Source organism: Pristiophorus japonicus, chromosome 20 (genome assembly GCF_044704955.1).
Source record: "Pristiophorus japonicus isolate sPriJap1 chromosome 20, sPriJap1.hap1, whole genome shotgun sequence".
Lineage (NCBI taxonomy): Eukaryota > Metazoa > Chordata > Chondrichthyes > Pristiophoridae > Pristiophorus > Pristiophorus japonicus.
In genome coordinates, this window is record NC_091996.1 from 28,075,175 (window position 1) to 28,102,164 (window position 26,990).

At 43.3% G+C, this 26,990-nt stretch overlaps 1 protein-coding gene across 2 annotated transcripts in view; it reads left to right on the top strand.

Moving 5' to 3' along the window:
* Positions 1-607: 607 nt before the first annotated feature.
* scai (suppressor of cancer cell invasion) overlaps positions 608-26,990 on the top strand; it is a 223,721-nt gene continuing 197,338 nt past the window's right edge. The window contains exon 1 of one of the 2 annotated variants that reach the window (XM_070862672.1): positions 608-691. The gene's annotated coding sequence lies outside the window, so the exon portion shown is untranslated. Of the gene's footprint in view, positions 692-3,237; positions 3,784-26,990 lie in introns of those variants that run through there. The other variant, XM_070862671.1, reaches the window with a different exon arrangement.

Sequence of the window (26,990 nt, forward strand, 5' to 3'; positions counted from 1 at the left end):
TTTGCATCCCAGCCGGAACACAGTTTGGAGGCGACCAAGGCTGGAGCGTCTTCGCCCCGCCCACCCTCTGTGATGTCACACGATTGATGTCGATGGCCGTCGAATGGGAGAGGAGGGTCGGTGGATGAGTGGGGCGGGCGCGGCGGACCAATGGAAGTGGGGAGGAGGCGGACCAATGGGGGGGCGGGCGCTGCGGACCAATGCGGGGGAGGATGGGGCCCGGCGGACCAATGGGGGGGAGGAGGGGGCCCGGCGGACCAATGGGGGGAGGGGAGGGGGCGGCCGAAGACGGTTGGAAGGAAAGAGGCGGGGCAGCCGCTCTGCCTCCCGAGCTGGTGTGAGCGGCGCGTAGTAAGGGAGGCAGCGGCGGCAAGCGACCAGTTTCGAGCCGATGGCGCTTACTCAGGTGCGGCGGGCGAGGATCGACACAAAATAAAACGGCGGCAACTCCCTTTTTTCCCCCTCAGCAATCGTCGTCCGAGAGCCAAGAAAAACAAATACCCTTCCCCTCCCCTCAAAAAAAAGGGATCTGGCGGGGGGGAAGAGACCGAGTGGGATTCACTGCGTCAGTGTGAGGTGCCCGGGAGGGCTAACAACGGCCGGTCGCTTTTCGAAGCTCGGCCGCCGCCGCCGCGACGAGAGGCCGTGTCTTTCCCCCCCGAGGATTCGAGTGGAAAGTGAGCGGGAAAAGGTAAGCCCCCACCCGGGGTGGGGCGGTTGGTTGTTGATGTGACGGCGGGGTTGCGAGCCGTTAACCGGCTGACAGCAGGTGGACATGTTGTGCGCTGCGCTGGGCTCCGTGACCACCTCCGTGCAAGAAGTACCTCTCTGCTTCCAGTGCACGGTACGGGCGGCGCTTATTTCCTTTTTTTTTACTTATCTGATCGTATGTTTTTTGGTGTGTATGTCTTTGTGTGTGTGTGCAGAATATGTATTCTAAATGTCACGAGAACGCGGAAAACAAATTATCTGGGAAAGTTCAACCTCTAGCCAAGAGGAAGGGGAAAAGGCTGAACCAGTTTTCTGTTATCTGTAATTCATCGCATGTTGAAATAATTGCGAATAATGCTAGCTTATTCTCCTGTGACCGAGCAAGATCGCAATTTGGGGGTTTGAGGCGCCTCGTTTTTTTAATTGGGCCGCAAGGGTTGGAGATCCAGATATTTACCAAGTCACTTCAGAATGTGAGTAAACATTACCGAAAGGGGTTGCATTTATATGTCGCTTTTCACGACCTCCGGACGTCCCAATGAGCTTTACAGCCAATGAAGTACTTTTTCCGTTGTAGTGTAGTCGTTGTTGTATTGCAGGGAAACGCGGTAGTCAATTTGTACACAGCAAGCTCCCACAATCAGCAGTGAGATCAACGTCAAATTTGTTTTCAGTAATGTTGGTTGAGATTTAAATGTTGGCTGGGGCACCGGGAGAGCTTCCCAGCATTTTCTGATTCGTGCCATGGGATCTTTTAAGGCTACCTCCCGCCCCGCAGTTTAATGTCTCATCTGAAAGATTGAAACTTCCAGAGTGCAGTATTGAGGGGCCGGTAACGTGGATTATTTGCACAAGTCTCTGGAGTGGGGCTTGAAACTCTGAGATGCGAGATCAGAGATGCGAGTGCGACCACTGCGCCACAGGTGACATCTAGACACATTAGCAGCTCTGAAATTCCCTTGCTAAACCCTTCTGCCCCTCTACCTCGCTTCCTCTTTTTTAAAACTCTTAAAACCTGGTGTCCTGGACAATATTTATCCCTCAATCAACAGAAGAAAACAGATTAACTGGTCATCATCACACTGCTGTTTGTGGAAGCTTGCTGTGTGCAAAGTGACTGCTACGTTTCCGACATTGCAACAGTGATTCGGGTGGTGAGTGACGAACGAAAATGGCGAAGAGCCCTGCATCAAGGAACCGTGGGCTGCGAGGATCGGCGACATTCACACTCGGCGGCAGCTGAGGGATGAAGCGGGAGCTTCCATGGCCGCCATCTTACATTACTGCCACCCGATTATCCAGATCCATGACGAGGCCTTGGACCACTTTCCATACCTTGGGAGCCTACTGCCAACAAGGGCAGACGTCTGATGAAGTCCAACACTGTCTTCAATGTGCCAGTGCAGCCTTCGGTTGCTTGAGGAAGAGAGTATTTGAAGACCAGGATCTCAAACCCGGCACCAATCTCATGATCTACAGAGCAGTAGTGATACCCGCCCTCCTATATGCTTCAGAGACATGGACTATGTACAGTAGGCACCTCAAAGCACAGGAGAAGTACCACCAACGCTGCCTCCGCAAGATCCTGCAAATTCATTGGCAGGATCGGCGCACCAACGTCAGTGTTCTCGCCCAGGCCAACATCCCCAGCATTGAAGCATTGCATGCCCGATACTAGACTCCCAAAACAAGCGCTCTACTCGGAGCCCCGACACGGCAAGCGAGTCCCAGATGGGCAGAGGAAACATTTCAAGGACACCCTCACATCCTTCTTGAAAAAGTGCAACATCCCCACCGACACTTGGGGCAGTCTTTGGCCAGGGACTCCCAAGTGGAGGAAGAGCATCCGGGAGGGCGCTGAGCACCTCGAGTCTCGGAGCGCGTGGAAGCCAAGTGGAATGAACGCACGACAACCCAAATACCCCACCCACCCGTCCGTCCCTTCAACCACCACCTGCCTCACCTGTGACAGAGACTGTAGATCCTGCATTGGTCTCATCAGTCACCTGAACTCATTCATGTGGAAACAAGTCATCCTCGACTCCGAGGGACTGACGAAAGAACAACAACAATTACTACACTTCAAAAAGTAAATTCATTGGCTGTAAAGCGCTTTGGGATGTCCGGTGGTCGTGAAAGGCGCTATATAAATGTAAGTCGTTTTATCTACCTCTGACCTGCTCACATACATTCTTCTGTGGCTCAGTGTCAAATTTCATTTGATGATCACTCCTGTGAAGCGTCTTGGAATGTTTTACTATGTTAAAGGTGCTATATAAATGTAAGTTATAATGTATCACTTGTCTTCACCCTCCCAAGGCTGCTGAGAAATGGATGTCATCTATTGTACGTTGTTTGCTCAGATGTAAATCCCTAATGTCGGATGAAGTGGATGCAGGCTTTTCTTTGAGACTCCCGTTGAAGTAAAATGTCCGATTGGACTGCAAGATTGATGTCGTTTCCCATTTTCAAGTTTCCAGATAACTTACTAACATTTTCACTTTTTTTTTTATTTAAAAAAAAAAGTACCCGTGTGGCAGTTCCTCATGAACCTTGATGGTGAGTTACACACAGTGGATGACCATGCTTGATCAGCTCCATTTGGTGGGCCACGCATCCGTATGCCCGATATGAGTGTCTCATCTCAAAACAAGTGCTCTACTTGGAGCTCCGACACAGCAAGTGAGCCCCAGGTGGGCAGAGGAAATGCTTGAAGGGCACCCTCAAAGCCTCCTTGGAAAAAGTGCAACATCCCCACCGACACCTGGAAATCCCTGGCCCAAGACTGCACAAAATGGAGTAAAAACATCCGGGACGGTGCCGAACACCTCGAGTCTCTACGTCGAGAGCAAGCTGAAACCAAATGTAAACAGTGGAAGGAGCACACAGCATCCTAAGCACCCCACCCTTTCCTTCAACCACCGCTGCCCCACCTGTGACAGAGACTCTAAGTCCCGCATAGGACTCATTCATCACATGAGAACTCATTTTTAGCGTGGGAGCAAGTCCTCCTCTATTCCGAGGGACTGCTTAAGGAGAAGAAGAGATGCTCTTCCTGAAGTACTTGGAAGTGTAAGTTCAGCAATGGCCATATTCTTGTACATACAATCATAGAAGCTTATAGCACAGAAGGCGGCCAAGTGGCCCACCATGCCTGTGCAAGCTCTTTGAAAGAACTATTAATTTAGTCCCACTATCTAGCTCTTTCTCCATAGCCCTGCAATTTTTTTCCATTTCACAAACATCCAATTCCCATTTGAAAATCTGCTTCCACCACCCTTTCGGGCAATGCACTCCAGATCACCATAATTCACTTTATTTTATAAAAAAAAATGCCCTTCATCTCCCTGTTCTTTTCCCAGTTATCTTCAATATGTATCCTCTGGTTACTGACCCCCACCCGCTAGTGGAAACTGTTTCCCCTGAAATTCAACCAAGGCTCCTGTTCTGATTGCTGTGTGTGAACATTGAATGCAGACGAGATTTGTCTTTACTGTGATGGCCCCACTGGTCAAATAGACTACCACTGTGGTGAGAGATCATGGGGATGCCACTGGCTGTGAAACAGGATCCCAGCATGATTTGTAGTCTTGTAGAGACCAAATTGGTAAGGGAGGGACATTTTGGGAAAGGGACAAGTAGGGAGGCTGTTGGGTGCATGTAGATATTATGTAGTATGCACTGTTTCTTTACAAAGATGGTTCCCAGTCTCTGCTGTACACTTAAATGGAGTTGTTGAGCAAATGAGAGGCATTTATGGAGTTGAAGGGAGTGGGAAGTTGGAGGACAAATAGTTTGGGTATTTCTTGTATCGTTTAATGGTTGGTCATAGAGCAAGATTGGTAGAAGCTGAGAACAGGTCATAGTCAAAAAGGTGGATGAAAATAAAACCTAGCATGGAGGAAAAAATATAGTAGAAGTGCTTGTGAGAGATAATCATGTTTAGAATAATTTCTGTCAAATTTTGAGATTTAAAAAATGTACTTATTTTGGAGCTGACTATGTATTTTGAAATTGAACAAAAGTAATCAACAGATTTTCATGTATGCTGTCAAAAGGTGTTATGATTTTCAATTATGAATTTGCAGTGAACATTATCTGAGCGGTCTTGGTGTATTTTAGTAAATATTAATTTTCTAATAAGTAGGAATTAAATGCAAATTACAACAAAATTAAAGATGGCTTGCCAGTAGGGTTACAATGGCTTTTATTTATATGCTGGTGGAGCACTGCTTTGCAGCAGAAATTAGGTTCAGACCATTACTTTTCACTTGCTCATTAAGGGCATCTATATTGGCTTTTTCACATACATTGATGTTGCAGGTGTGATTCAGATAGGGGCATTGTTGTTGCCAACATTTTCTTGGGTTTAGACTGACCAGTACTCGGATGGGGATTGCTTTTTATTTCAGCTGAATCAAAATATCTGAAGGCAATGCCATACTGGTGTGAAATTTTGGATATTTTGTGTCGTGCTATATGCGTCATTAATTTGGTGAATGGTCTTTTAATTGATGCTCAACTATAATTGGATAGATACGGATTTTGGTATCTTGTCCAATAATTTCCTGTTGAAAGTGTAAATAGTTTTCAGTTTGTAAGTTTTGAAAAATCATAATTTCACAGATTGTCTGAATCATGTGATGATGGAAGTGCTGATTTCTATGCATTCATTTAATCATATTTACATTTGTTTCCATACGCAACTGTTCTACAGGATGAAGAGTAGAATTTTTAAATTAAAACTCCCCGTGCCTTTCTTTTCTCCCCAAAAAGAATAGGAACTTGTTTTGTGGAAAATTGAGTGAATCCAGTGTGTTCTATACATCTAATTTTTAGTGTGCATGCATTTGCATTTTATTATTGTCAACAAAATGTACAAAAAGCCATTTGAAGATGGTCAAGCGGAAAATGCACTTAAGAGTAATTTAAATAAACTTCTATAACCATAGCGTAGCTTTCGACATATCAAATTTGAGCTTTTGAAAAAAATGTTTTATGTTTAGTTTAACTTAATGTTGAGAATTATTCTGAGCCAAATGATGCAATTAAGAAGCATATTGTACATTATGAACAGCACTTCTGTGGCATGTAAGACCATAATAGCTGTTTGAGCAACACATTTGAGGGAATATAATCATTGTCTATTGCGGCATTGTTGGACAGCTGAATTAATGAGACATCAGTGTCTGATGTGCTTTGAGATGTGTGGCATCCATTCGGATCTTGATTGACCCAAATAAAACTTGACATTGGTTCATTGTGTATCACAATGAATGCAGCCAAATGTAAAAGCATGAGGGAACTGAAGAAACAAATGCTGTAAACACGCATCAGGTCAGTCAACATCTGTGTGGAGAACAGATCATTTAACATTTCATGTGTAGATTTTGTCATCACTGCACAGATGCTTACGAACCAGCGAAGTGTTTCCAGCTTTTTTGATTTTGTTCTTAGCGTGAACCAGAACACATTTACATTATCACCCCCGCCACCCCCCTCCCCAAGAACTTTGACCACAAACCGACAAGTAAGATTTATTTTCAGGGGATCTTTAGAGAAATGTGTTGAAAATTCGCTTGGTTATAAAATCCGGCATAATTAATCCTAAAACAGTTATTATATTTAATAGTTCTGTACTTGCAAATACAACTTCCATGTCAGTGAAATGTTTCACTTATCATGGTGTCTAATTACTAGAATTCAGTCGAATCTCAGGATTTGACATCGTGGGAGTTGAGCTGTAACTGCTGTGTCAGTAATGAACCTCTGGATTGGACACCTAGGGAGTTGAAGAGCTGTAACTGAAGCGTCAGTAATATAACATTGATCTCTCTCCTAATGATCTAGTGGACAAGAGAGCTACCGCAGAGAAGAACTAGGTCACAGATTCCACTCCCAGCTTGGACTGAGTTGGCTGATATTAACTGTGACAGTCCGCCTTGATGTTCTTCAATTAATGAGGGGGGAATCTGCCGTGGTTCCTGCTCTTGAATCCTGTTCAGTGACCTCCTGTCTATATGTTTATGTTGGGTGATGACAACTGGGTGAAATACTGCCCACAGTTGAAAAGCCCTGCAGCCATTTACTGTCTGGGGCCACACATTGGCAAGAGGTATTGGATGGCAGTTGGGATCAATGGTACTTCACCACAACAAAAGTTCTCACCTTCGAGAGAAAGAGAGGATAAAAGGCAGATAACTTATTTATAAAATAAGATATATGAACATTAAACTTGTGAAAAATAAATATTTCTGTAAAACATAATTTTAGCAACAGTAAATGGTAATGTTGTAGCAAACACTAAATTACATTACTGTAAGAGCTTAGAAGTTGAAGAATGCATCTTGTGATGTAGATGGTTAGTTACTGAAGTGTGCATAGCTGTGTTTGCACTGCAAAATCAGACAGTAAAGTCTTGGTCAGTTGTGCTGACGTATGGAAGCCCTATCCATATACACATCTCACTAAGTTAATTAGTTCCACAATGAGGGTAATTTTCCAGTGGAACCAACACGATAACCAAGAGTCCATCTGTGGATGGACTTGAAACTGCTGCTAACCAAGCCATAATACAACAAATTATTTGGCCATTTTTTTTATTTTGCTTTTCATTTTGAAGTGCTATTGAATTGTACAAATCAATGTAGACAGCCAAAGGATTGGTATTTTGCCTTTTAAAATAAGTTTGTTTAATGTTTATGTAAATTATCCAAACTGTAAAACTTCTTTACTGTGTAACTTAACTCCTGCACCTTGTAGCCAAGGGGCACATATTTCTTCCACACAACTGCCTGTTGTCTAGTGGGAATTTTACCTACATGTTCATATGAGGCCCCAGGCTTGTATTTGATGAGTTGAATTTCATTGTGCAACAGCTCAAAGTACAATTGGGGTATCACAATTTAAGTGTTTAATATGTACTAGTTCAGTAAAGTTAATTTGAAGACTAATAAGTAGATTGAGACCTACTTGTTTTAAGATTGTGCTCTAATGCAGGTTTAGGTTTTTGTATATCGCAGGAACAAGGGATAAGGAAATGTAAATCTTGTCTCCTGTTGGGCCTATATGATGTGGTTGCTGAAAACATTCTGCGGGGGGCGGGGGAAGAATCCCTGTTCACTTTTTCTGAACAGTTATATGCTGGTTCCCAGTGATACCTTCTAAAAACATAATGGATCCAGCAGTGTAACCTTTGCTGTGACGTCGGCACTGTAAAGTGTAAAATACAGTAAAAGTGAGTATTTGGTATAGTGCAAAAATGGAGTTAAGTAATTGATTTTATGAATATAGCAGAGGAAAAATAGTTGTGCCTACGCTCAATGCTTGGCCTTCAAGGTTCATTGATGGTGAAACTTGCAACATAAAAAAGGTTTCCCTTTCTCTTTTTCCCCTTTGTCCTGAGCCATCCCTGGTTGAAGGTGTGGGTAATGTATTCAGCAAAGATCCATCTGTCCTTTACCAATACAGTTTTGAAACTGGCCAGCAGGAGGTGTCAAGTCTGTCGATTTCCAATTTACCACCTATTCGACAGATCGTTTCTCCATTGCACGATCAGAGTTCAGGAATATTTGAAGTTTTTTGTTATTCATGAAGAGATAAACCAATCTGAAGTTTGAATTCCTGTGAAATCCTACTCTGGTTACGAACATTGAGCAAGTATAAATAAAGTTACCTCGATTCAGAATGATTCTTAAAATCTGCAGGTTTAGTTTAACCTAAACACGTACGCAAAGATCAATATCATCAAACTGCTGCTGAAAAATGGCAACAGTGAAAGATGTGTAAACTGATCAGAATATCTAGCTGGCCTTAGCTATTTTAAATTTAGTAGATATGAGATATTACTTCAAAACTTAAGAACCTGTTCCAGTTATAGTCATGTGGAAAGACTGTTCAAGGCTATGTAGCCTAGATGTAATAATGAAGTTGGGAAGAACAGATCATCCTTGGGGGAGGGGGGGCAATGAATGCACAGTAGGCTTGATCGAAGTTACAGTTAAAATTATGTAACTAGCAATTTTCTTTAAATAAGAACTGAACATTATTTGGTAGGAGTGTAGGAGTGCAGTATGTGGGTCCCAAGACAGCATACCACCAGAGCAGATTGCCTGCGGTTTTTTCCGCACAGCAAGTGTGATGGAGAGATACATGTTAAGTGAGGATAGAGGGATTCTTTAGGTACAGGATTATTATTGAAGCTCAAATGCTGACTGTATATGGTAGCATGGTGGCAAATTTACCATGTGCAGTGCCACAGACTGACTAGCATTTGCATTTTGGCAGCTTGCTATCTGGGGATGCCCATCTTGGATCAGACAAAGTTCTAAGGGGCCAAGCAGCAGAGAAAATTGGAAGAGGTTCAGTCTTTGGCTTGAGAAACGAGTGTTGGCCAAAAGCCACTGCTGCAGTTGTCTTATCGATCTAATTTGCCAGAGTTTAGGATGTGCTTGAGTGGTCATGGCGAGGAGGAAAAATCCATGTACAATGTTGATAAAATCTGCTAGTATAAAACACATGTAATGTAATTGTATAATTTATTTAACCGTCACTGCGGAGAATGATTAGCTACCAAATCTTGAATACTATTTTAAAAAAAATTGTAACACATTTGCCCTGCTTTCTTGTATCTTTTTCTCCCTTCCCACCCAAGCAGAGTGCGCGCGCTTCATTTTCCTTTTGATGTACATGTCGTTCTGCGGTTGATGAACGAGTAGGCTATTTGAGTGAGCTTTTTTCTGAAAGGAAAGCAATTGCCTGGCTCCTTCTCCTTGGGCTATACAGAGCAGTAAGGTCCTAGCTTTGTTTCTTGGTCTGTGCTGACCTAACTGATTTCCGGGACATCGGCTTTAGTGCCATTGGATTGCCAGCAGCCACTATCTGGTGCACACCAAAGTATCTATTATTCATACGACGAGTGAGTGTCTTCAAATAATCCAATTGTGGAACCTATCATAGTAGTCTGTTGCAGTCCTCACCCAACAACCATACAAGCAATTCTAACAGTGGTGGGGGTGGCTGAGTGACAATCAGCTGCAAGGAACCTGGTTAATTTTTAATTGCAGAGTTAGGGTTGTTGTACCTTTTCAGATAATCTCTTCATAGATTTGAGTGATTGGAAAGTTCACTATTGCATTTATTTGCAGTAATCTGATAACCAAGTTAAATGTAGTTTCATGCTGCACTATTTGATTAAACTTTTCTCTGAAAAGAAGAGGCACTTACAAGGAAAAAGATGAAAGAAATAACTTGCATTTATTTAGTGAGTTTCATGATCTCGGGACATCCCACAGTGTTTCAGAACCAACAAAGTACTTCCAAAGTGTAGTCGTTGTTGTAATGTAGGAATGCGATAGTTAGTTTGCACACAAAGATCCCATAAACAGCAATGTGATAATTACCAGGTAATCTGTTTCAATTTGTGTTGGTTGCGGGATTAATATTGGCCAAGCACCGCGGAGACCACTCCTACTCTTTGAGATAGTGCCATGGGATCTTTTACTTCCATTTCAGATGGCAGATGGGACCTCAGTTTAACACCTCATCCAAAAGATGGCACCTCAGACAGTGCAGTATTGCCTCAATCCCTGTCCTGATGAGCTGCGCTGCCTGCTGCTGCTTTGCCCAAAGGGCTGCCAATACTTTTCGCAGTAGTATTGCACCTAGATTTTGCGCTCAAGTCTCTGGAGTGGGGCTTGAACCCACAACTTTCTGACTTGGGCAAGTGTGCCACCCACTGAGCCAACATTTTTTGAAGAATACTCACTTCTATATCTCAGACTTTCAACAAACTCAAAAGCTAATATTTATAATTAAAAATGCAAAGTACAATATATTAGCAATTAATGAGTACACTGAGAAATCTGTAAAGGGTTAACTGTAAGCAGTGTCTTTTTGGGATAAGAGAGTCTTTTTTTTCCCCCCACTCAAGATGCACAGTTGGATTGCTTGGTAAGATGCAAATTACAAATTTGGGATTGCTGTGGATACCTTCTCGGGTTCATTGGCGTCTGTCCCTCTTGTCTGGATCTTTCTCTATTGTGTTCTGGAATTGACTTTCGCTGTCTATTATATACTTGCAAGATAGCAGAACCCAAACTTGTAGTAACAATACCTTTTTTGTAATCTGAACCAGAAATTCTTTCCCACATGTTGAAAAAACACTTGGTAAGATTAGGCCAGGTATGAATTCTTAAGCTACTTTTTCATAGCAAGTGAACATGCAAGAGCAATGGTTAAGATTGGACTCGCATAATTCAATCTGTACACCTTTTTATGCCATAATATAAAATAATAATCATGCCATACCTTCTCCCCCCCCCCCCCCCCAACAGTGGATCCTATTGCTTGATTTTATCAGATCAACTGACTCCTAACTATCCTTTTTAGTCTGGATAAAGGCTGTCCTTTCAGCTTTCTGCTTTAAAAACCTGACTAACTTCCCACGCATCGGTCGTTTTATTTTTTCATCTGAGAGGAAGATCTATGTAATATACTCTAGCAGAATTGGTGCGATGTGTTTATCAATTACTGAGACAAGCTAACAAATGGCATCTTAGAGTCTTTGGGGGAAAATTGGCATTATAACCACCTTTCCCGGTGCTTTTTTTTCCAACTTGTGTGACTATACCTTTCTTTAAAACACAGCCCTTAAATATAAGTTTTCCCCCAAATCTGTTCTGTGCACAATTAATCAAAAAGAATCCAGACATGGTTAATTTTGATCATTTTTCGTATTGACCGAATAGAAATTCATCAAAATTACCGCTTTCGCTTCACTATCAGGCTGCAAATTCAACCGTTAATTTCCGCAGCGGTAAAAATCGGCATTACACGGGATTCGGGGCGCAAACCATGATCCTCGCCAACTTTATTCCGAGGCCGATACAACTGCGAGTTGGGCCTTGGGAGGATGAAAAAACACCAAAAAATAAATTGGGGGAAAAAAAAATTCACAACATTTACAAGACACTTATCTATCGAATCGCTGAAAAAGAATTAAAAAATAAAAACTTTAACTTACCATTTTTGCAGGTCTTCATACTTACCGCTGCTCCAAGGGCTGCACGCAGGTTTTTACATGTTGGTATTTTTCGCTCAAAATACGGGTGCGTATTTTGAGATCCAAATTTTTTGCGAAAACGCTATTTCGGGTCTTGCACGGTGGCGCTCCTCTCCCCACTTGAAAACTGCCGCTGCAAAACGTCACCGAGATTCCCGCCGACCGGTTTTTCACCAATTATGATGAAATATCGCCAAAAAAACTGGTTGCAAAATTGGTGAATTTCTCGCCCATATATGAGCAGTCAGTTAAAAGTGTTTAATGTATAACCACAAGTTGAAAGAATGGCTATGCATTTTAACTTGCTGATTTTTCCCTCACTTTGTCTGAAGTCAGGCAATCAGACAAAAGTATAATTAAATTATAGTTCATAAATGGAAAATTAATATATATAATATGAATATATACAGATCAGACACATGATTAAACTCTCTCCATCTCATGAGAAACATTCATTTTTGTCTGATTTTAAAAAAAATATGTTTCCCGACAAACTCAGTAGATCCATCATTAGCTCATTTTGGTTAAATGACAGCTCGCTATTTATATCGATAGAGCCATTAGCAAACCAACCTGATATGGCATTAAACAATCTCTTGATTATTAGCCACCATCTGAAAATGACACCAATGAAATCCATATCTCTGACACCCAGTATGGTCAGGAAAATTAAAGCCTAATATTGCTTATCCCAGTCACATGATACAAGGTCACTGCTTGTCACATTAGATTATGTAATTACACCAGTTTGTCATATGGCAGGAAAAAAATGGCCTCATTCTGAAGATTTATGTCCTCTGAAGCCATTGTTACTACAGTACTGTCTTCTAACACTGCAGACCATGTGTTACTGCTTGCTTAGAGGAATGCTGAGTTGTAACGGTGTAGAACTCTAACTAACTACCCTTTCTGAACTGAGTAAAATATATTGGATCTGAACAATATTTCCATAGAACTAGAATTATCTGAATGGATTTGAGTGAAATTGTTCATGTGCCCAAGGTATGTTATATTCTTAAAGCTGCAAAGCTAATTAATTACACACACAGTTTTGGTCAACTAAGCTCTTCCTACCTCGATGTCATTGATCATCAATGGAGTAAATTCTTTGGCTATTTTTGTGATGCACCAATCATTACACTGCTGGTTGTATCTTGCTGCGTCTTCCATTCAGCTTGGATGGCTGTACAGAGCTCTGCTTTTATCCTCAACCTCTACTTCGGAGTTCAATTTTTAAAAATAAACACAGTAAAATTAGCAAGGATTATACTGCAATATGAAATCAATGGAACATTTTGGATAAATTATCAGGACTTTTTTAGTTTATATAATTCTTCGAATTTGTCAGATCAATATGGTATGAAATCCAGTGCTCACATTTTAGGATTATAGTGAATTGTAAATTATTGGGGAATACAAAGCACTAATCTAGGTAATGTTTATTTTGAAGGACTGCTGAGATTAAAATTTCTCCGAAACTGGCCTTGAAATTACACTTGGGGCTGGATTTTTGAGAAGTTTGCGACTGGGTTTTCGCTTCAGCAGCTCGTTGCTTGCAGCAGCGATGGAACATACCACCGGGGAGAGGTGCGCTGACGTGTAACGCTGCGGATTGAGTTTCCATCGGACTTTCGGCTCTCTCCCAACCTATATGCGCACCCAGAATACCGACCGGTCAAATCTGTCTGAAAACCTGCAAAAAAAGGTAAGTTAAAGTTTTTTTTTCAACGATTCGATAGATAAATATCTTGTAAATGTGTTTTTGGACCCCCCCACTCCCAAGGCCCCTCTCTCAGCACTCCCGGCTCCAGACTAAATATGGCGAAATGTGCGTTTTTGCGCTGCAAATCCTCAAGCAACCCCCCCCACCAACGACAAACTTAAAACCTGAAAGTTCGGCCTAAACGATAAGTTTCACCAATTGCTACCGTTTTCGCCGAAAGCCGAAAATCTGGCCTTTAACATATGTTTGAAATTCCTCTCTGCTATTTTACCAGTGGTGCTAACCTTATTAGAATAAATGGGTTAATGTGTTTGCTGAAATAGCAGATTATGGCAAATGCATTAAGTGGTCATACGCTAGAATCCCATTGTGTAATCTCTGGATATATCATTAAAAAAGAAAGAAAGACTTGGATTTATATAACGCTTTTCACAATCACCGGATGTCTCCAAGCGCTTTACTTTTGAAGTGTATTTTGTGTTGAAATGTCAGAAACTCGGCAAACAGCAATATGATAATGACCAGATAATCTGTTTTTGTCATGTTGATTGAGGGATAAGTATTAGCCAGGACACCAGGAATAACTCCCTTTCTTCAAAATAGTGCCATGGAATCTTTTATCACCAGCAGACGGGACCTCAGTTTAATGTCTCATCCAAAAGACGGCACCCCCGACAGTGCAGCGCCCTCTTAGCCTAGAGTGTCAGCCTAGATTTTTGTGCTCAGGTCCCTGGAGAAGGACTTGAACCCACAACCTTCTGATTCAGAGCGAGAGTGCTACCTACTGAGCCACAACTGACACTAATTAGACGATTAGTAAAAACGCATCCTAGTTACTGATTTTGCATGTTTCGGATGTCTTGATATGAAGTGTGAAATTATTTTAATGTTGTGCCCATCAAGATTGCAATCACTGGGCAAGTGGAACCGTTTCCTTTTGGTCACTCTGCATCTGCATTTTGGTCAAGTAGACCTTGGTTCGATCGAGAGAAGTTCCCTTTTTTCCACTCCCAACAATATCACTCATCCACTATTTTAAATTGCTACAGGTGCAGCGTCGAAAATCAGGAGTTCTGGGACGATCCATGACAAGGTCATCCAGAATCCGCACGCTAATCTGGACACCCTGCCAAACCATTACCGCCACCAGCCAGGCCCAGGGAAAAGTCAAAAAATGAAATCCAACTAACACACATTGCAAGAATAAAAACTCCAATCCTACCTGTTTCAGGCCAGGTCTTCACAGTCACTGCACCGCTGCTCCTGGGTCCACGCACAAGTCCCTTCGGCCAGAACCAAACAAGCTCCGCACAGAAGTCCCTTTGGTCAGAACTAACCATGTTCCATGCACAAATCTCCTTCGCCTTGTACAGGTACAGGTGTGCAGGGCATCAGACTACCTTCCAAAACATACAGGTACAAAAACAAAAGAGGGAGACTTGCGCTGCATTGTGAAGAAGCGAGGACTACAAGGCCTGCGAAGAGAAGAACTACAAAATGATGTCCAAAAACAGGAAATAGCAAAACCTGCCCCCAGGCATTTCTAGACTCTGGTCTCGCCTCTGGCGTTCTGAAATCCAGAAATACCCGAACCTGGGCTCGGGCATTTCTGGACCGCACATCAGAAACATGTTCGAAAGTCCAGAAAAATATGAATTCCGGAATGTCCTCGGTCCTGAGGGTTCTGGATTTTAGGTGCTGCACCTGTATTACAATAGTCTGACATTTTTCCATTTCCTACACCAGTCATCCTTGTAGCCACTCTGAAAAATTGCCAAACTACTGCTGATTAGGAGCAGTTTTGTACTATGGGACATAGGGAATTATTTTGGGATGGCCCACATTCGCCTTTGATTAGTGAAATTTGACTGCAGCAGCATTATAAGCTTCAAATCTCAAAACATTTTCAGAAAGCAGTCTTGTATGTATATCACACTTTATCATGCTTATCAGAAACATTCCAAAGCGTTGTCATGTTTGATAAATTGCAGGTATGTGTGATCACTGTACTTGATCAAGGTTGCACAAACCATTAGCTGAATAATCAATTTCATCTGTGCTTTTGGGTGCTGACAGTCAAGTGAGGAATGTTGGCCAGTACACTGTTAAGGTCCCCCTTCTAATGGTGCCATGTGCTCTTCTGCATCTACTTGAACCACTGCACTAGATAAGCATGGCCTTAGTTAAAAGGCATCTCCACAGTATAACTTTCTCGGTACCACACTGGAGTGTCAATCTTGACTGTGTTCAAGTCCTAGAGCAGGGCTTCAACCCGCAGTCTTCAAACTCGGCCAAACTGAGGCTTAATGCTTCAAATAATGTTGTTTAATTTTTTATGTTTTAAGTCAAATATTACATTGGTATTGTTTCTACCCTCCCTACGTGCAAAGGATAATAAATGTATTTGACTGCAAAATAATGCATATTTGCACGCGTTTCCATTAAGGATAAGTCCGTTGTTTTCATGGGAAGGCTTCAAGATGTCGAAATTTTGCACTGCTACTAAATTCCAGCAATGTCTGTTTGTTTTTGTTAGGGGATAGAATGGGGAGCCAGAAAAGTGATTAACTGTTGAGTGATGTCATAAAATATTTTAATGTAGAAATTGTGGAAACATGAAATATTTGCAACCATGGCAGTTCCCCCAAGAGTGATAAATAAAAGCTGTTGCACTGGTAGTGGTATATTGCTGGATGTTGTTTCATAAAAGTCATAAGTTAATTTATGCCCCCGAATTCGTGGTCGGTATAAAGGCGTATTTTGAGTAGGTTGTCATACTGCCTTTGAAATTGACCGCAGGTTCAGCGCAGGCGCTAAATCCCAAACTGGCAATCTGTCAAGTTCCGGCTACGCATCAGCAACAGCTTGACTGCACATTTCACTTACTTACTGAAATCAATGTGCTGGCGAAAAGCTGGGCTAATTGTCTAGCTACTGCGCACCAAATGCCTTGAAATTTTTTGCATTTGGTGCAAACGGGCGCAGGAGCCTGTTGCCGAGCGTGAGGGGTGGGGATGAGAAAATTGTATTGGTTTATGCTACAGTGAGGCACCAGTTTGTGTCTGAATGGATACAAACTTTGAAAGAAGCTTAATTTGTTTGACTTTGAAAACCAGACCTTTTTGTGTCACCATCTTTGCTGCCCAAAACCCTTTTTGTAGTTTTGGTTTAATTATTTCCCAACTTCTATTTAGATAGATTTCATTCACTTTCATGACTTCCTCACGTTATCAGATAATTAAACTCTTGATTTTAGATTATTTAAATTAATCAAATGTTAGTTAGTCTAATAGAGGAGACTAATTATAGGTTTGTGTATTATAAACTTGGTTTGTGTATTAAATACTATTGTAGTCGTAATTTATTAATAGCATTTCTGGCTGCTAAATTATTGAAAATAAGTTGTGGGAAATCTGCACTCCTGTTTCCTTCGGGAAGTGAAAGGAGCAGCTTCTCACGTGATCCCAGGTTCTTGTACGTGTAATGGTGCGGCCCAGGAATTCGTGGGCCATTACGCTGTGCACAACTCTGCAGCATTTGAAATCAACTTTACAAAAGAGGGAGTTCGCATGAGGTAAGTGCGGATATCGTTTGGCTGTCAGCAGCCTACTCCTTCACTCAGCCGCCGACTACAAATTCAGGCCCTACAGGTTTCAGGTAAAATTGAACCAGTACAGTGTCCAGTAGTGTACTATGTATTTGTATTTAGAAAAGAGAGATAAAAACAGTTTGTAAAATGATCAGCTGTGTTTTATGTATGGAATAATAGATGGTTACCATGGTGACGAGTGTTTAGGTTCTGTTCTGTACAGGTGGTCCTTTGTTTTGTGATATTGAGTAGAGTCTTTGCTTTGTCAGGTGAGATTGTTAAAGGACCTACAAAAATGCCGCAGTGCAGTAAAAGCTACACTGCTAGGGATTGTGAAAATAACAAGTCATTATTTGCTATTATTATGCCATCTTTTAGCAGCCTAAAAAGAGACATAACCAGCATGCTGCTTAGTTTCAATTATTTTGGAAAGAAGAAAAAAATTGCTGCATCAACGTCACACACAGGATTTAAGTTGCACAACTAATTTATTAAGTAAATTAGCTGAATTGCGATAGATGAATACACAGCAGTAATGGCCAAGCTTTGTGGACACCACTGAGTGCTGAATGCCATCGTTCCCATCCCAGTTGGCGGTTTCACTTTCAGTCCAAGAGCTTGTATGCAACCTTTCAGAAATACTCCCTTTGAATTAATTTTATTTGCATTAGGAACACCAAGCATGACTTCATTTTTTGTGTTCCATAAATGATGAATTTTTTTTAAAGAAAATGTTTTAAAATGCAATTTGCCAATAATAGAAAAATCAAATCCAGAAATCATTTCTCAAATTATTCATTCATTATTTAAAAATCCAAATTTATTTTTTTCCTTCCTGAATTTTTTTCAGGAAAATCACCGTTAGTTTTGTTAAGAAGTTAAGCCTAAAGAGTACATTTAAAAAAAAAATAATAATAATTCTAGCCATTATAGAATTGAAATTACTGTGATAAGTTCACAAGAGCAGGTGCTGGAAGAATATGGATAAAGCTTAAAATATAGGTATCTTTGTTAAAGAGCTGGGGTGTTTTGATGTGACCAGAAACTATTGTTTTTATCATCCAGTGCACAAGCAGAGAAGTTTGGAGAGATATCTTCCCCCTCCTGTAAAGTATTCTGATTGCTCTTTTTCCATCACACTTTAGCTATTTTTTGCTCACTTAGCTCTGACACATTCTTCCTACCAAATTTATAAATTAAACCAAATAATCATTTCTGAATTTTTGTAGTTGGGTGACTAATCATTCCTATTTATTTCAATTGGATCAAATTTAGTCCAGTGAATTGGATGGCATGTAATTTTATTCATTATTGGGATTGGTCCTATATTTATGAAGAGTAGAACCAATCCAAACTCTGCTTTCCCTGGCAAAATATGAAAGTCTCTTTGTTTTTATTCCCCTCCTGTAATGTGCATGTTGCTGACAAACATCATGTGTGTCTTTGGCTTATAAACAAAGCGAAGATAATTAAATACACAGTTAAAGGAATCAAGGCTACCCATTTGAATGATGCAATATTGTGGAATTCAATCCTAAAGTGAATTAAAACTCTCCGAATTCCTTTATAAAAATAGAATGTGACAAGTCACTGTAAATGAACAGCCCTGATATAATTGCATTGTGCATTGCATTGCACAATATATGAAATGTTTTCATGGGCCTTATGCTAAACATTAGTAAGACACAGGTCCTACACCAGTGCCCTCCAGACACAAGATCCACGGCGTGGCCCTGGACAACGTGGACCACTTCCCCTATCTCGGGAGCCTCCCATCAACAAGAGCAGGCATTGACGACAAGATCCAACACCGCCTCCAGTGTGCCAGTGCAGCCTTCGGCCGCCTGAGGAAAAGAGTGTTTGAAGACCAGGCCCTCAAAACTGTCACCAACCTCATGGTCTACAGGGCCGTAGTAATACCTGCCTTCCTGTATGGCTCAGAGACGTGATCATGTACAGCAAACACCAAGTCGCTGGAGAAATACCACCAGCGATGTCTCCGCAAGATCCTGCAAATCCCCTGGGAGGACAGACGCACAAACATTAGCGTCCTCGTCTAGGCCAACATCCCCAGCATTGAAGCACTGGCCACACTTGATCAGCTCCCCTGGGCAGGCCACATAGTTTGCACGCCAGACATGAGACTCCCAAAGCAAGCGCTCTACTCGGAACTCGTCCATGGCAAATGAGCTAAAGGTGGGCAGCGGAAACTTTACAAGGACACCCTCAAAGCCTCCCTGATAAAGATATCCCCACTGACACCTGGGAGTCCCTGGCCATAGACCTCCCTAAGTGGAGGAAGTGCATTCGGGGGGCGCTGAGCTCCTCGGTTATCATCGTGGAGAACATTCAGAAATCCAGCGCAGGCAGCGGAAGGAGCATGCGGCAAACCAGGCTCCCTGCCCACCCTTTCCCTCCTTTTAAACTTTTCCTCTTGCTTTAAAAGTATACTTCAAAAGTCTGCATTTAGTGTAGATTTACTGTCATGTTCTTTTTTTATTCCTCATCTTTTCCCCAGCCCCTCATATCATCCACCACTGACCTGAGTACTTGGCAAACACCAAAGGTGTGAACCTGTGACTTGTTAGACCACAATGATGCATTATTCAAATCTCTCAAAATCTACTGAAGCCAAGCATAGCTTTTCTACTTTTAATATTAAAAAAATGAGCTTGTGTGGTGTAAAATGTGAGGTTTTGCAATTGTGATTCTATTTGTATTGCTGTTAAACAAAAGTTACTTGTGCAAGGTCTCACTGCCCCCACCTCCTCCCATGCCAAAGACTGCTGGCATTATTGAAGTTCATTAAGTATAACACGTATTGCACTGTAATACTGTGCCATTTAGTTATTAAGTCTTTTCTTGCGCAAAATTTCTGCCATATGGTTTTGTTCAAATAGTAGTTAGAATTTAAAGCAATGATTTAATGCTCGAGTACAGAAAAGCATGTTGAGTTTTTACAATATAAATGTACAGAAGCAGATTTTTTTCATCTCCTGCAGAGGAAATAATTAAGTAGACCATGGTTGCACTCTTGATCTGATGCAGCGCCCACCAGAATGAATAATACTCCACAGCACAGCTTTTGAATATATACTTGCCAATGTTGTGTTGCCACAGCAAAACATTGTATCTGTATGCAAATATAATCCTTTCTAAAACCATTATGACTGCTGCACAAAAAGAAAGAACATATTTATATAACATCTTTCATGACCTCCATGAACTTCACAGCTAATGAATTACTTCAGAAGTGTGCCACTGTTGTAATGTAGAGAACTAGAGTACCTGATTTGCACACACCAATGAGATAAATGACCCGATAATCGTGTGCTGCTGTGAGGGATGTTTTGTGTGCTCTGTGTTCACTTTGTTAGAGATGGAGTGACGAGTTCTTCAGTACTGTAGCTTTTGGTGTTGAATTGACAGTGACTCCTGGAGAAATGTGATACCATTATTTCACGAGGTGTTTTTGACTGGTAATGAATTGGCCTCTTATTTTGTGTCAAAACAAACATTTAACGGCATCAAAAAGTGAAACTTTTAATTTATAGCGCGTGTTGCACCGTTGTTTCTCGAAGGGAAAAAATTTACATTGTTCGAGCTTGAAATCTTGTTGCTTTGGCCCCAAGTTTCCACATGATTTGCTCCTGATTTTTAGGAGCAACTGGTGTAGAACGGAGTATCTTAGAAATCGGAATTCTCGTCATTTAGTTTGCTCCAGTTCAAGTCAGTTAGAACAGTTTCACTTTGGAACAGAATTTTTTTTTTCAAAAGGGGGCGTGTCCGGCCACTTCTGCCTGATTTCAAAGTTTCGTGAGTGAAAACTTACTCCAAACTAACTTAGAATGGAGTAAGTGAAGATTTTTGTACGCTCGAAAAAAACCTTGTCTACACTTTAGAAAATCAGGCGTAGGTTACAAATCAGGCATAGGGAATGGTGGGGGGGGGGTGTTTAAAGGGAAGTTTACAAACATTAAACACTTCAGTTTTACAAATAAAGAGCCATCATCAATAATAAATGATAAATACATCAATAATAAATGATAAATACATCAATAAATCAACCAATAAGTCAATCAAAAAAAATTAATAAATAATTTTTAAAAAATCAATAAATAAAACATTTTCTACTTACCGACTGCAGCACCGGGAGCCCTCCAACAGCGTGCTGGGATGCCCCCCTCAGTGTGTCTCTGTCAGTGTCTCTATCTGTCACTGTCTCTGTCTCTGTCTGTCTGTCTCTCATTCTCTGTCAGTATCTGTGTTTCTGACAGCGAGAGGAGGGGGGTAGAGGGAGGGGGGGAGAAATGGGATGGGGGGGGAGAAGAGATTTGGGGGGGTGGTGGGGGGGGGGAGGAGATTTGGGGGGGAAGGGGGAGGAAGGCTGAACGGGCCGGGCCCGAGACTTTGGGCAGGGCCCGCCCCCAGCACCAGTTTTACAGGTAGGTGGCGCCGGGGGGTGGGGGGGTGGGGGCTGGTGGTGGGAGGGAGGTTGGTTCGGTTCGGGTCGGGGGGAGGGAGAGGGAGGTCAGGTCGGATCCAGTCCGGAGGCAGGGGGGGGCGGGAGTGGGTGTCGGGTCCGGGGGTGGGGGGGGGTGGGTGTCGGGTCTGGTCCGGAAGGGTGGGGGCGCGGGTGTTGGGTCCGGTCCAGGGGGGAGGGGGGGCGTGGGTGTCGGGTCCGGGCCAGGCGGGAGGGGGGGTGGTGCGGGTGTCGGGGGCGGGAAGAGCGGCTGTCGGCTGCGGGGGTGGGGCGTGGGTGTCGGGTGCGGTCCGGGGTGGGAGCGGGTGCCGGGTCCGGGGCGGGAAGTCGGGTCGGGAGGAAGCAGGAGCTGGCCGTGGGAGGAGCCTTATTCACGCAGCCCCAGTGAGGCCATTTGGTCAGGGCTAGGGGCTGCGTGCTTCGGGCCCCTCCCACAGTTTCAGGCGCCTGGAGCTACTGCACTTGCGTGCCCACTGTAGCGTGCATGTGCAGAGGTCCCGGCACTGTTTTCAGCGCAGGGACCTGGCTCCGCCCCCTACAGCTCCTGCTGCACCGCGCCGAGGGCCAGAGGACCTGCAGGGAGGTGGAGAATACGGAGGGTTTTTTTAGGCGCACTTTGTGGCGCGAAAAATGGGCGTCCAGGTCGGGACTGCGCCGTTCTAGGCGCGGCTCGAAACTTGGGCCCTTTGTTTGGGGAGGGGTAGACTGAAATTGAAAGTAACTAAGCACTAAACACCTGATTAAATACATTTATGATGCAAGACTGTATTTTGTTTTCTTGTTCAATAGTCAGCTCAACAAACTTCCTTCTATACAGCGTGTGCAGGTTTGAGGGAACTTTGAAGAGTGCAAGAGATGTAGCAAGACGCATGGCTTTAGGAAGGGACCGAGGGTCTAGTGAGAATGAGGAACTGAAGGAAATCCTTATTAGGTGGGAAATTGTGTTAGGGAAATTAATGGGATTGAAGGCCGATAAAACCCCAGGGCCTGATGGTCTGCATCCCAGAGTACTTAAAGAAGTGGCCCTAGAAATAGTGGATGCATTGGTGATCATTTTCCAACAGTCTATCGACTCTGGATCAGTTCCTATGGACTGGAGGGTTGCTAATGTAACACCACTTTTTAAAAAAGGATTGAAGAGAGAAAACGGGTAATTATAGACCTGTTAGCCTGACATCAGTAGTGGGGAAAATGTTGGAATCAATTATTAAAGCTGAAATAGCAGCGCATTTGGAAAGCAGTGACAGGATCGGTCCAAGTCAGCATGGATTTATGAAAGAGAAATTATGCTTGACAAATCTTCTGGAATTTTTTGAGGATGTAACTAGCAGAGTGGACAAGGGAGAACCAGTGAATGTGGTGTATTTGGACTTTCAAAAGGCTTTTGACAAGGTCCCATAAGAGATTGGTGTGCAAAATCAAAGCACATGGTATTGGGGGTAATGTACTGATGTGGATAGAGAACTGGTTGGTGGACAGGAAGCAGAGAGTCGGGATAAACGGGTCCTTTTCAGAATGGCAGGCAATGACTAGTGGAGTGCCGCAGGGCTCAGTGCTGGGACCCCAGCTCTTTACAATATACATTAACGATTTGGATGAAGGAATTGAGTGTAATATCTCCAAGTTTGGAGATGATACTAAGCTGGGTGACGGTGTGAGCTGTGAGGAGGACACTTAAGAGGCTGCAGGATGACTTGGACAGATTAGGTGAGTGGGCAAATGCATGGCAGATGCAGTATAATGTGGATAAATGTATGGTTATCCACTTTGGTGGCAAAAGCACAAAGGCAGAATATTATCTGAATGGCGGCAGATTAGGAAAAGGGGAGGTGCAAAGAGACCCGAGTGTCATGGTACATCAGTCATTGAAAGTTGGCATGCAGGTACAGCAGGCAGTGAAGAAGGCAAATGGTATGTTGGCCTTCATAGCTAGGGAATTTGCGTATAGGAGCAGGGAGGTCTTACTGCAGTTGTATAGGGCCTTGGTGAGGCTTCACCTGGAATATTGTGATCAGTTTTGGTCTCCTAATCTGAGGAAGGACGTTCTTGCTATTGAGGGAGTGCAGCGAAGGTTCACCAGACTGATTCCCGGGATGGCAGGACTGACATATGAGGAGAGACTGGATCGACTGGGCCTGTATTCACTGGAGTTTAGAAGGATGAGAGGGGATCTCATAGAAACATTCTGACGGGACTGGACAGGTTAGATGCAGTAAGAATGTTCCCGATGTTGTGGAAGTCCAGGACCAGGGGACACAGTTTAAAGATAAATGGTAAGCCATTTAGGACTGAGATAAGGAGAAACTTCTTCACTCAGAGTTGTGAACCTGTGCAATTCTCGACCGCAGAGTTGTTGATGCCTGTTCATTGGATATATTCAGGAGGGAATTAGATATGGCCCTTACGGCTAAAGGGATCCAGGGGTATAGAGAGAAAGCAGGAAAGGGATACTGAGGTGAATGATCAGCCATGATCTTATTGAATGGTGGTGCAGGCACGAAGGGCCAAATGGCTTACTCCTGTACCTATTTTCTATGTTTCTATAATTCCAAAATGCATGTGCATAATGGCTGAAGACTATGCCACTGATAGTGGGAGGGAGAGCGAGTGCATAGTACACCAGGGTTAAAGGAATGGAGATTGCAATCTGTGACATTGTGTTGGAGGAGGTTACAGGGATATGATTGCAGAAGGCAAGGAGCGATTTGCAAATGAGGGCAAGGATTTTGAAATCAATATACTTATGAAAGGGCAGTCAGCAGAAGGCAGCAAGGATCGGGTAATGGGTGAATGGGACAGAGTGCACCTAGATGGATTTCTGGATAAGCTTGTGTGGCTTGGAGCTGAGGATGCCATCTAGGAAGGCATTGGAGAAATAGTGTGGAGATAATTGCAGGCGTGAGGGCTTCAATAAAGATGACATGGGGGGTACAATCGATCGGTGATGAAATGGGTGTGGTATTCGAAGCTCCACTCGGGGTTGAAAAGAATATGAAGGTTGCGTACCATCTGAGCATCTCGGGAGGGAAAACCTTTGGGATTGGTGAAACTGAACCAGAATATCTAGTTATCCCATTTTCAACATTGGCTGCCTACTCCACAAACAAGCGGGGGCAGGGGATGGATGAAGTCCCAACTGTTGCGAGCCACACCCAGGGTGAGGCGGGGAAGGAGAGCTCAACCACGCTCTCCTGCGGTGCAGGATCTAACAGATGTGATTCCGATGATGACAATGAGTACGGAGAGCATTCCTGGACACCATCAGTGGGGTGGGTGATGAGGTGTCGGGACAGGTAACAACACACACACTCGAGAAATGGGAAAGCTGTCTGGGAACATGAGGGAGGGGATATCTCAGTCAGCTGAAACAATGTCGGAGCACATGAGGGAGGGAATGTCACAGGTAGCTGATGCGCTGTCAATGAACGTGAGGGAGGGAATGTTGCAGGTAGTTGACACACTGTCGGGACACGTGGGATGGAATGTTGGAGTTAGCTGCTGCAATAAGGGAACATGCCCAGACCGGACGCCCATTGACAGAGTCAACTGCCACTCTCACTCCAATCTCCAGACCAGCCTCTGAAGAGGCCCAAGCCAGGTCTTCCACATTACCGGCTGCCCCGCCCCCCCAAATCAAGAGGTGCACATTACCCGAGATGTTCGAAAGAATAAGCTTTGGTACCAACTCGAGAAACGCTGCGGCACCGCCTGCGGGCAGGGGTAGTGGAATCACCAGGATCAATCGCAGCGGATGATCTTAGAATAAGGTGGAGGAGAGATAGGTGCAGCCTTTCTTTGCTGCTATTATTATTGTTACTGTTGTCACTGTTCTCAAATTAAAAGTTTTTTGTAAGTTATGTAAATTTACAAGTTAGTAAAAGTTTGTAAGTGATCTTAAGTGAAAACTTTAAAGTTTGATACAAGAATATGTTAAAGTTTACAAATAAATATTAAACTTTTGAATAAAATATATTTTAAATTATAACTGAATCATTTCTATTATTTGTTCCATTATTAACACAACTCTTTGAAGTAAACAAGAATAATTTCGATCATTTTTTCCATCAACACAACATTACGGAACAGGTCCACACAGTAAACATAGTCCCATGTGGAATAGTTACCGCTGAGCCTTCAGGCAGCAAAGAGTTCACGGTTGAGCTACTGGCGCAAGGCTCGAGCAATCGTTAAAGGGGCACGATGGCCCACCCGACTCCGCCGCTGCGCTCTGGGTTCAGGTAGTTGCATGGCTTCCTCGTCATCTTCCTCCTCCTCCTCCTCCTCCTCCTCCTCCTCCTCCTCGTCATCTGCGTCTTCCTCATTATCATCAGCCACTCTCGCCTCAGGTGGGTCTTCTACTACCAGCTGCAGCTGCCTCATGATGGGTCAGTTATAGAGCATGCAGCACACAACAGTGAACTGACCGACAATCTCTGCAGTATTGAAAGTAGCCTCCGGAATGGTCCAGGTGTCGGAAACGCTGTTTCAAGATGGCAATGGTCCTCTCTCTTATGCTGCGTGTTACAATGTGCGACATGTTGTATTCCCGGTCAGCTTCCGTTCGGGTTACGCATTACGAAGTCATGAGCCAGGTGGTGAGGCCGTACCCTTTGTCTCCCAGTAGCCAACTCTGCCCTTTTGACTGTTGCTGAATCATGGCAGATATAACACTCTCGCGGAGGATGAATGCATCATAGGTGCTCCCAGGATATCTTGCATCAACTGACATGATGCGATGAGTGTCATCACACACGAGCTGCACATTAATGGAGTAGAAACCTTTTCTGTTCCTGTACATCTCTGAATTCTCCAAAGGTGCCGCAAGGCGATGTGGGCACAATCAATGCAGCCCTGTACCTTTGGGAAGCCAGCAATCCTGGAGAAGCCCACAGCCCTGTCACGCATTGCCTGGGCGGTTATGGAGAACTTTGTGATCATTCCTCTGGGCATATAGTGCAGCGGTCACCTGCCGAATGCAGACATGTGTTGCATGTTGAGAAATGGCACACACATGCCCAATTGTAGTTTGGAACAATTCGGATGCATAGAATGAAAGTGTAGCTGTGTAACCTTCACTTCAACTGACAAAGCAGTCCTCCTGATGTTTCTAGATTGTAGGTCTGCTTTTACTAACTCTCCGATCTCAGTTACAACTTCTTTGCACAAAAGCAGTCTTCTGACAGTCTGTGTCATTCAGGTGCTGGTACGAATGCCTTTCTCGATATACCCGACGTGGGTAAGGCCTCCTGCCCATCACCCTACGGGCTCTGAGGTTCCTGATGCGATGATGTCTAATCAATTGTCGTCTCTGCAGCACCATCATGCAAAAGGCTTGCACAAGGTATGGCATTGTCAGTATTGCCCCCATGCTTAAATTTTACCTTTGCAAGAAGCTCAAAACTGTAGGCAGGCAGGACCAGGT